Source organism: Lycium ferocissimum, chromosome 1 (genome assembly GCF_029784015.1).
Source record: "Lycium ferocissimum isolate CSIRO_LF1 chromosome 1, AGI_CSIRO_Lferr_CH_V1, whole genome shotgun sequence".
Taxonomy (NCBI): domain Eukaryota; kingdom Viridiplantae; phylum Streptophyta; class Magnoliopsida; order Solanales; family Solanaceae; genus Lycium; species Lycium ferocissimum.
Genome location: NC_081342.1, coordinates 20,188,004 through 20,199,563, shown reverse-complemented (window position 1 = coordinate 20,199,563; position 11,560 = coordinate 20,188,004). Strand labels below are relative to the sequence as shown.

Here is an 11,560-nt window from a genome sequence, read left to right as displayed (position 1 = left end):
ATTCCATTCCCACCATCTTTACTACACTTTGTAAGCTTTATGTCTCTATTATTGCTTACTACTTTCGTGACCAATATGTGTGAGTAGTTTCTTTAATCAAAGTTGCGGACCCAAATGATGAGTGTTATGTAATGGGTGTCTAACATTGTATATATATATATATAGGTTGTGGCGTGTTTTATTATTTCTCATATTCATTGTTAGTTAGTGGTTGCAAACACTTACTTATGCACAAACCCTAGTTTTGTTTGGAAAGATGTACTAGGGTTGGAGTTGAAATAATATAACAAGGACTCGGGCGCTAACCCTCATTTAATGAACTCAATTTAGGGATAAGCATTGAGTTCTACTTGGCATATTTAATTGGTTTTACTTTGCAACTTTTCCATATTTGGGAAAATCATGAAAAGAAATACTTTCTAACTATTGAAAAATATTGGAAAGTGCATACGAAAACCTCGACCCGGTGAAAATATATATTGATACCCATAGCATAACATCTAATCACAAGCAGAGACACAACTTTGGTTCTTTTAATCCAAACAAATTCCAAATACCTCAAAATAGCGAATACAAACCAAAACCCTTTTTTGGTGCTAGTCGGAATAGAACTAAAGTCTTTAGAGATTAGTAACATATATGATTAGTACTTATTTCACACTTCATTCCCTGTGGGATTCGACCCCAACCTAGTTGGGTTACTATATTTGGCACCGACCGCCTTATGCCATAATTTAGGTGTAATTTGAGTGTATCACCCCTCAGAAAGAATAACATAACATTCGGCAACTATGCATCAATATGACAAGCTCTACTTTGACAAATCTCTAGTCACAAGGTTCATTACGCTCTTACCATACATGGAATCATACCAAGAAAAGAAAGAACAGCCTTAACATACCTTTTTGGTCTCCTGCTACTTAACGCTTATCCTCCCAAGCTCATAAATCTATATTCAAGAGAATTCATACTATTGTTAGGCTTATCATTATATGCTTGTCTTAAGCCTTCAAATTAAATTCTTTTCAAATCTGCCGAAATTCGGGCAGTATCTCCCCTGTTTATATCTCTAGCCCGAAATCACAGTACCAACAAAACAACAACAATATCAATACCGAAATCAACAACATCATCATCCATACCAACATACTCAATGAAACATCCCACACGATGTTTATTCAATTTCTCAACTAATCAATCGACTTCACGAAGCTTTACCAACTAAATCTCCATAATACGATTCATAATATCAATAGTAAAGAGTATTCTTACCTCAATCAAGGTTGGAAGAGCTTGAAATCTTATTTATCTTCGATAGATTCTTTCGTCCAGTCAAAATTTGATGTTGAGAACAAGAACTACCAAAATCCTATACGCTTCCCGAGCCTCGTTAATGGCTAACTTCAACACTTTATGACCAAAATTGGCACATGGACTTGTAGGAACATGAATATATATTGTGGAATGGTCTAGAGTTGAGAAATGACCAGAAAAATAACCCAAAGGGTCCTTTTATACTTGCCAAGGTCGGTTCCACCGACCTAGGAATTAACCCTTCGCGTTCGCGCTGGAAGTGGCGCGTTCGAGATGGGTTATCTGAGCCCCTTTTGTGCGTTCACGCCTAGGGCGGCGCGTTCGCGATAGCCAAATCTCTGTCCTGCTAGCCAAACTTGTAACGTCCATAACTCTTTACTTCGATGCCGTATCGACGAGCGGTTTGTTGCGTTGGAAACTAGACTTCATGAACTTCAATTTAGGCTTTTGTTTCACTTCAAAGCTTATCATATGCTAGAAGATATTCTTTACCCAAGTTGGCTCTTTGTCGTTCAAAATAGCACTCATCTTCTTCCTAAGCTATACTAACTCAACTTCTTCAACTTGTTTCCTTATAGGACCTCCCGGTATTCCTTATGTGCATCCTTTATTTATAGAATATACTCAATAATACTCCGTTCCTTATATTCCCAAGTTGTTTCACTTAGCCATCGCTCAACATACTCACGTTAGAATTTGATAAGTGCTTCTCTAAAAGTATAGGGTGTAAAATTATAGCTGACATTCGAGGCTTCAGCAGCTCATTATGTATGCATAGGATATCGTTGGAGGAAGATAGCGATCCCAGTATTGAAAGTAAGAGAAGGTTAAACCCAATTATGAAAGAGGTGTTGAAGAAAGAAGTGATCAAGTGGCTTGACAGTCGCATTGTTTACTCCATCTCAGATAGCAAATGGCTGAGTCCTATTCAATGTGTCCGAAAAAAGGGGGGCATGACTGATGTGAAGAAACGAATCTAGTACTTAATTGGGAAAAATGCCACTTTATGGTTCGAGATGGTATTGTTCTCGGACATAAAGTGTCAAGCAAGGGCATTAAAGTTAACGGGGCTAAAATACAAGCGATCGAGAAACTGCCACCTCTCATATCTATTAGAGGGGTCCGTAGTTTTCTTATACATATAGGCTTTTATAGGAAATTTATCAAGGACTTCTCCAAGATCGTGAACCCGATGTGCAAGCTGCTAGAAAAATATATGAAGTTCGTATTCAATGAAGTCTATCTGAAGGCTTTTGATGAGCTCAAATTGAGGTTAGTGACTGGACATATTATCATTGCACCATATTGGACTCTGTCATTCGTGTTGATGTGTGATGCAAGTGATTTTGCTATGGGGGCTGTTCTCGGTCAGAAAAGAGACAAGATCTTTCATCCCATTTATTATGCCAGCAAGACACTTGATGCAGCCCAGATGAACTATACTCTTAGCCTACATTACAACACTTTAAGTCCTACTTGATCCTAGATTCAATATACTTATATTAGTGAGGCAGTTACACTACGGGCAAACTTATGGTTCGTCGTATTTGGCACGTGATATTCGTTGTGATAGAGAGCGTTTTTGTTGATTTTTATGTCCATTGAAATAAACATGAATGACTCTTGTGAGATATATGGACAACTCTCTTTCGGTGAGGGCACATAGTTGACAATAGATTGGTGAAATGTTGGATTCTTGTTTGAGTAGCATAATTGTTTTGCTTTGAGTGGTGTCCTTGAGTCTTGTGTTCTTGAAAGTGAATGGTTTTTGAGTAGGTTGCTTTTTGATGTTTTAAATGAAATTTGAATTGATTGGCATGGTTGTCGTAAGATTGGCTCATTGTTTTGAATGGAGTTTTGAACTTGGTCATATTTCCTGAAACCCGAGCAGACCTGCTTGAATGGTAAGGTTGTGAAATTGTGGTAGGATGCTATTGGTAAGTGTTTGCTCGAGGGCGACCAAAGTCTAAGGGCGTATGGTGATATTTGGCACAAATATATGTATTTTGTGTCATTTCCCCTCGGCTTCTTAGTACTTTAATCATACCTTTGCATTGGATTTGGTATATTTGAGTTTATTTTGTGGTATTTGTGTTTTCAGGTCCCACAAGGAAGATTGGATGAATCCCGAGCAGTTTGACGAAGATTTGGAAAAGTTCATGCGGAAAAGATAGAAGCACTGAGGAGGCTCACGATGGGCTCGCATCGTAGCTCAAGAGCTGGTGTACTTAATGAAAAAAAAAACTGGGCAAACCTGCGGCACCCTCGCGACGCAGGGGTGCCGCACGTCGGCTGTTTTCCTGTTTTTATCGAGATTGGTTTTAATTATTTTAGCTTTTAACCTAGACTATAAATACACGTTTTGTAAGTTATGAACGGCGTGTTGGGATTTTCTTAAGACTTGTAAGCCGTTATTCTTATTCTCTCTCTTAGATTTTATTTTATTTTCTTCACTCAACCCTAGATTACTCATGAATTCTTGTTCTTCATCTCAAATCATGAGTAGCTAAGTTCTTTTATTTTAGGGTTGTGGCAAAGACATGATAGTTGGTTTGACGATAATTATTATCTATTAAATTTCCATCTTTTGGGTTGCTTATTTATTCTTGTGCTTAATTGTTTAATTACTTGATCACTAATTAGACACTATCTGTGGTGCGTGAGTTGGACTTGACAGAGGGAATTCACGTATGTAATAAGAATAAATAGAGTTGGATCGATTTAATCATTTCGTTACTGAGGATAAAAATATATCCTTTAGCCCTACTTAGTTGGATACAGAGATATAAATGGGTTCTTTTTACTTCTTGCGATCATAGAAATATAGACGTCAAGAGTAGCATCTACAGGCTTGTGAGTAGTTCAAAAGAATATCATAAAGTTAACATCTACCCATCAACTAGTAACCCAAGAAATAATATAGGTAGAATTGTCTGAACACTAACTGGATTGTCGAATAAACCTTACAGTCTTCGTCACAATTATCTCAGTCACAAAATACTCATATTTATTTGTTACTTTCAGTCATATTTTAGTTATAATAAACATCTTGATTTTCACCTTCTTTAATAGTTCTAACAGAATTTGAATTAGTTGAACAGTATAAAATCTAAGTCTCTGTGGGTACGATATATGGACTTTAATCCTATATTACTTATACGACCGCGTATACTTGCGTGTGCTTTTGGGAGCAACAGGGGCACAACCACAATGGTAGCTAGGAGCTCGACAGAACTCAATAATTTTTGCTTAATCAAGTATGTCTTAAAAAATATTTAATATGTAAAATAATATAATCTATTCAAAATTCAATAAACAAAAAGAATTGTGATTTAGAATCCATAAACAAACACCACAAAATTTAAAAGACTTTATTTCTTTATTAAAATTCGTGTGTGGTCAAACTATGTCACACAAATTGAAATAGATGGAGTATTAAAAGTAGTGAATAAGTAAGTAACAAATTGAATGACAAAAAGATGACGACATGTGCGTATAATGCAGGGTTTGCAGATGAAAGAATTCGATCTCCATGACTATCTTCATGATCACTAAAGCACGTTGCATGGTTGCTCTAATTGATCGATTACTTCACTTGAACTATCTAGAATTAGACGTAGCTCCTATTGTACTCATGTACTGTCAATTCTTGGGGTCTCTTCTCCACGCTGATGTAATTTAATTGTGTAGATGTGCTAGTGCTATGCTACTATATCTTGTTTCGTACACCTGAATTCCACTTCCCTTTAATTTTTGCTTCTAATATTTAAACAAAACTTTCAACCAGAAAAGAAAATTCAATTACCGCTTTTTACCGGAACACCAAGAAAGAAAAACTTTGAAACTTTAATCAAGATAAATTTTGAAAAAAATAATCCTTTTTTGGTGTTTGACAGAAAACAATTTTTGAAAAAGAAAATTAAAAAAAAAAAACTATTTTCCCCCTGAATGTTGAAGCAAATGCCAACTAATTTCTTTAAGACTTAATCCATGTTTTCGTGAATTAATAAAAAATTATAATTATTAATAAATTAGAGGTACATGGTATTTAAATAGTAATATTGTCACAAGATACGTAAATGATAACCCAGTCCATATTTTAATTTCCCGTTATCTATCAATAATATAGGTGATCATGAGGCATTTGAAATTCAAACTCGCGTATTTCTTTATCTTAATTATTGAACTCTCTGTGGTGACAGTCCGCAATGAGTTTTACATGTTAAAAATTCAGGATTGTTTCTAAATATTTTGGCAAATACCAAGGGACATGGATTCATGTTAGCATGTGAGAACTAAGATATCCCAGCAAGTGAAATCTTTGTGTAATGAATAATGTAATGGCAAATGGGAAGACAAAATTTATCTTCCAAAATATGGCACTCTTACAAATGGACCATCAAATTCAATTATATATAGGGAATTCTATATAACATAACTAACTCTACTACATATTTATATATAGTAGCTATAGTTTAAAATAATTACATCCCATAACTAATAATAATATGTTAAATACAACTTATAGAGATATATTTATACAAAGTAGAATACCCCATCATCACATTATTCACTTCCAACCTAACCCTTCCATCTCTCTCTCTCTCTCTCTCTCTCTCTCTCTCTCTCTCTCTCTCTCTCCCATCTCCGCCCCAATGTGATGCCGCCGGCCACCACGACCTTTCTCCGGCGAATTTTGATGGTCAGATCCGGTCATATCTTGGCTGGATCTGATTGGATATACATCAGATCTTCACTGATTGGCCTTTCATCCCTCTCCGGCGAACTGTAATGGTTAGATTCGGTCAAGATCTGACCGGATCTGATGGATATACATCGAGATCTTCAATGATTGGCCTTCCATCCTTCTTTGACGAACTTTGATGGTCGGATCCGGTCGAGATCTTGGCGGATCGAAAATGATATACATGAGATCTTCACCGTCGACAAATGTTGCTTTGTCGGAGTCTGGCCGACGGTGGCTTTTTCCGCTCAGATTTCGGTGTCGGATCTGAAAAATCGTGTTTCTTTTTCAATGTATTCATTAATTTTTTAGCATACAATTCAGTGTATTCTTTAATTTTTTAGTATACAATTTAGTGTTTGGGGGTATTTTATTTCTTGTATTCTGTATTTGAGTATATTCGTTAATTTTATTTCTTGTATACAAATGAATACATTGAATTTTGAAGTGTATACAAATAAATAGAGTGAATTTTATTTCTTTGTATTCAGTTTTTGAGTGCATTCGTTAACTTTTTTAGTGCAAAATTCTGTGTTTTGTAGACAACCGATTAAATATAATAAAGTGAGTACAATATAAAAGTAGCTACAATGAATACAATTGAGTTTGAATACATTTAAATTGAATACAAAATTCAGCAAATTTTAATGACTGTATTCATGAATACAGCGACTCGAATACAATAAATAACAAGTGTTGAGTTTTGCGTTAGGTTTGCTACGTCATGTAAATAGGTAAAATGTAGCTAAAATGCATAAATAAGTCCTTCCAAGTTAGTCATTTATGAAACTTTCCCTCATATATATTAAGCACAATACATAAACAAGCCCTTTAACTTGGCGCGAGTTGGCAACTATGACCTTAAACTTTGCTAGTGCACAAGTAGGCACTTAAACTTGCCAAAAGTTGAACATATAAACACAAATGTTGATGTGGCGCTGACGTGGCAGTGACATAACACTGAACAAAATTATGTGCCACTCAATTCCGCCACGTCGCATTTGTGTTTACATGTTCGACTTTTGGCAGTTTTTAAGTGCCTACTTTTGCACTAGTAAAGTTTAAGGTCACATTATTAATCATTTTAACATAAAATTGTTTATTAACTCAAACTTTATTATCGAATTTGCCCACCGCTTCAGTTAATTTGCCCATTCCATGTTTTTCTCTTAAACCCTGAGAACTCTGAAAGTTACCTGCCTTGATGAGAATTGTGTCTTCCTAACTCTTTAACACAACTTTACACCTAATAAGAACAATAATATTTTTGTCTTTACTAATAGTCAACTTTATATTTGAAATAATGGATTTTACTGACATATTTTCATCTTTTTTCCCAAAAAAAATTCATGTCCATAGATAACCAATGGATAACTTTCATGTACGCTTTTCCAATTCAACTTCAATTATATATTTTTTCAATTGCAACCAAATATTTTCCAGGGTCTGCTTGATTGCTTACCGGGTCATACTAGCTATTCGCTTCTCTTCGTACAATCAACTTATGGCTTTCACTAATCAATTTCTATTATTATTGACTTGACTTATTATTATAAAAGTTACTTACTCATTATCCAAATGAAAGACGGTCGATTACTGACATACTAAAAAAGGTAACAAATAGAGTTGAACCAAATAACATTGCAAATGCATGATGATTGTAGGGTCGGAATTTAATGATCTCTCTATTCAATATTTAGATGTTTTGGTTTTCTATTCTGACGTCATTCCTGTACGTCGAACATAACAAGGGCGTTTTCGTCTCCACTGTTTCTTTAAAAGGGCAAAGGTGTAAATATACCTCTCAACTTTGCGATTTAGAGCATATATACCCCTCGTTAAAAAAGTGGTGCATATATATCCCTGCCATTACACAAATGGTGCAAATATATCCTTTAAGCAAATATATCATTTAGCTTATTTATTTATTAAGAAAATGTCATGTGACTTTAAAAATATAAGTCTACCCATTTTTTTAGTAGATTTTTTTTTATAGCCACGAGGAAATTTCTTTTTTGGGAAAACTACGTATATATACATGTTAAGGAGAAATATTTACGAAACGTAACGATAGTTTTCCTTATTTACAAAACATAACGATATATTACAAAACATGACGGATTTTCATATATTTTTCGTTTTTTTATTTTTTTTTTCAGAAAATATATATATTTTTTATAAAAAAAATATTTTTTTAAAAAAATATTTTTATTTTTTTTAAAAATAATTTTTATATATATTTTTTTAAATATTAATTTTTTTATTTTTTTTTGCTCAATGGCTTAAAAAATTATCTCATATTTCTGTGTATGAAAGTTGTATGAAATGTGTATGTGTGAGCAAAATTTTTAATATAATTTTCATATACAAAATTTTGAGCGAAAACTTTAAGCCTTGAATATTGTATGAAAATTGTTACAATGTTGTTGTAGTTGTATTAATTTTCCGAAACCTAATATGAAATTTATATACAAACAATGTGAATGAAATTCTAAGTCTTGAGGAAGATATACACATTTCATACCATTCTCATGCATAAAATTTTAAGCATAATGTTTAAGCCTTGATCAAGATATACACATTTCATACGTTCTTCATACATAAAATTTGAGTGAACTTTTTAAGCCTTGAGCAAGATATACACATTTCATACACAAAAATTTGAGCGATTATTTTAAGTCTTGAATGTTGTATCAAAGTTATATACAATGTTGTTGTAGTTGTATTAATTCTACGAAATCTAACATGAACTTTATACATGAAAATGTGAGCGAAATTTTAAGACATGAGCAAGATACAAATTTCATATTGTTTTCATACACACAATTTTGAGCGGATTTTTTAAGCCTTGAACGAGATATACACATTTCATACATTTTTCATACACTAAATTTTGAGCAAACTTTTTAAGTCTTGAGCGAGATATACACATTTCATACAACTTTCATACATAAGTTTTTGAGCAAAAAAAAAAATATTAATTTTTAAAAAAAATAAAAAAAAATTTAAAAAAAATATTTTTAAAAAAAATAAAAAAATATTTTTTAAAAAAATGATTTTAAAAAAATAAAAAATAATTTAAAAATATATATATATATATATTTTTAAATATAAAGCATGTTTTGTATAGGATTTGTAATGTTATGTTTTGTAAATATAAAACTATCGTCACGTTTCGTAAATATTTCTCCTTAAGATGTATATATATGTCAAAGATCCTTCTTTTTTCTAGTGGGTTGTGCGGTTTGTTTAAAAAAAAATATCTCCTTGGCTTTAAAAAATAAAAATAAAATAAGCCTACCCATTTTTTTAAATGAACCAGGTTCGACTTACCAGAAAAAAAATTACCACGTGGTTGAAAAAAATAAGTCTACTAAAATAATGGGTAGACTTATTATTCTTAAAGATACGTGACATTTGTTTAATAAAAATAAACAAGCTAAATGATTTTTTAAAATAATTCTGTTAGCAAAAAGGGTATATTTGCATCATTTATGTAACAGCAAGGGTATATATGCACCGCTTTTTTAACGAGGGATATATCTCGTTTCTCAATCGCACAATTGGGGGTATATTTGCACCATTTCCCCTTTTAATGGGGAAATTATTTTGTTCTATAAATACTTTATTTGTGATATATATACTCCTGAAGTCTATTTTGGAATCATTTAGAATTCCCTTTACAGAAAGACATAGCATATTTTCGAAAACATTAAACTAAAAACCTTTTAGTTTATGAATAAGAAATAAGAAAAGTATCCATAATATTTGTATATGAAATATGACCAGAAAAGGTGTTGTAAGTAAAATAATCCAAAAAAAAAAAAAAAAAAAAAAAGAGAAACAATCTGTAGGCAAATAAATCTGGTGCTGGGAAAAACGGAACAAAAGGATACAGCTTGGACATCCTTCCACTTTCTTTCTTCGGATTCTGTCTCTCTTTTTGTTTAATAATCTGAAAAAGGTTTATCTGCGTTTCAGAATGCACATGTCTCTACTCACATTATTATTATTGTTATAATTATGATACATGTAATTTGTAGCCTCCTGATTACTGAGTTAGCAACCGTGCCATGATGACTCAGAATTATCGAAAGGAAAACATAGTTAAATGTGAATTAACTTCAATTCAGTATAGTAACCCAGAAAATGTAGGAGTTTAACTTCTGCTTTCCCCATCGCAACAACTATTCATGTTTCGCTTTGATAATCAATTTGAGTAATCTTCGAAGCTAAATTAGATAAGATTAACTTAATATTTTAAAATTAAAATTTAGAAATTCGAAAACTATGCGAAAAGTACTATAAGTAACGATTCTTCTCATATTATTATAGCAAAAAAATACATCTTAAAATATTGACCAAAGTTTATGTGTAGTTTGAATCTCGAGAAATGAAAAATAACATCACTATTTTGGATTGTACTCCTCTATTTTCCTTTTCTTTTTTTTTTTCTTTTTTTTTTTGGCTTTGCTTGTGCTTGAAATATTTTTCTGAAAATAACCTTTTAATTTGTTTTCCTATTTCTTCATAGAAAAAATATATAGTTATTAGGAAAATGTATAGCATGTTCTACGCTGATTTATTTCCTAAAACTAGATATTAATTCTTGAACTTCTTTGGAGAACTTCATTTGTTTTTTGGAAAGTATATTTGCTCTATAGTTTCGATTCTAGAGCAAGGTACGTAATCTTCAAATCATCTTCTTTCTTTGGGTTTTGGTCCGGTATATGCAGTTCGAAAGGTCCCAATTCTAAAGGCTCGAATCCAACAGTTCTAGTAAAGGACAGAGGGATATACTATACCCCATGCACGCAATGGACATATTTGAAAAAATAGCTAGGAATGCTGTTGAGAGGGGGGAAAATGGCGAAAATGCCTCTTGAAGAAATGTCTCTTAATTAAACGCTAAAGGCAGGATAAAAGCTTTTCAATAGGAACGGGTTTAATTCTCACTATCTATACTTTAGTTATCTATCTTTTTTCATGATCACTCAATGTAATAAAAAGACTTTGAAATTAAAGAAAAAGAGAGGGAGAAAGGGGTAACAAAGGAACAAGAGAAGTCACAATTTCCCATGCAAAGAGAAAAGTGAAAATTGACTATAATGTGACGTGCGTCTCTGCATGAAGAGGTCCATTGTTTTTTTTTTTTGTTTTTTTTATTAAGTGAAGGGGTCCATTGTTGGACCCTGGCTTTTTGGAAGGATTCTCACACACTACTCAAACACTTTCAAACCAAGAATGATCCAAACATACATTAAAGTAAGAAACTTACATAAAGTAAAGACAAATTAAAGAAAGTACTATATTTAGGTTTCAATTGGGACTTAGAAACCGCTCTGATGGGAAGATTTTGCTCTGCCTGTACACTTTTTTCCAAAATTCGGGCTTGCAATTTTGTTATGTTGGATTTAAGTTTGTTAATATATTAATGTTAGGAGACTTACGAGTTTTTCTCAGTAGAAGCAGATCTGCAGTAATTACGACTCGTGTCACCGA

The 11,560-nt window shown here is 32.7% G+C and overlaps 1 protein-coding gene across 1 annotated transcript in view; it reads left to right on the top strand.

Annotated features, from left to right (window-relative positions):
* LOC132051855 (uncharacterized) overlaps window positions 1-11,560 on the top strand; it is a 60,656-nt gene that overhangs the window by 3,200 nt on the left and 45,896 nt on the right. The window lies entirely within an intron of this gene.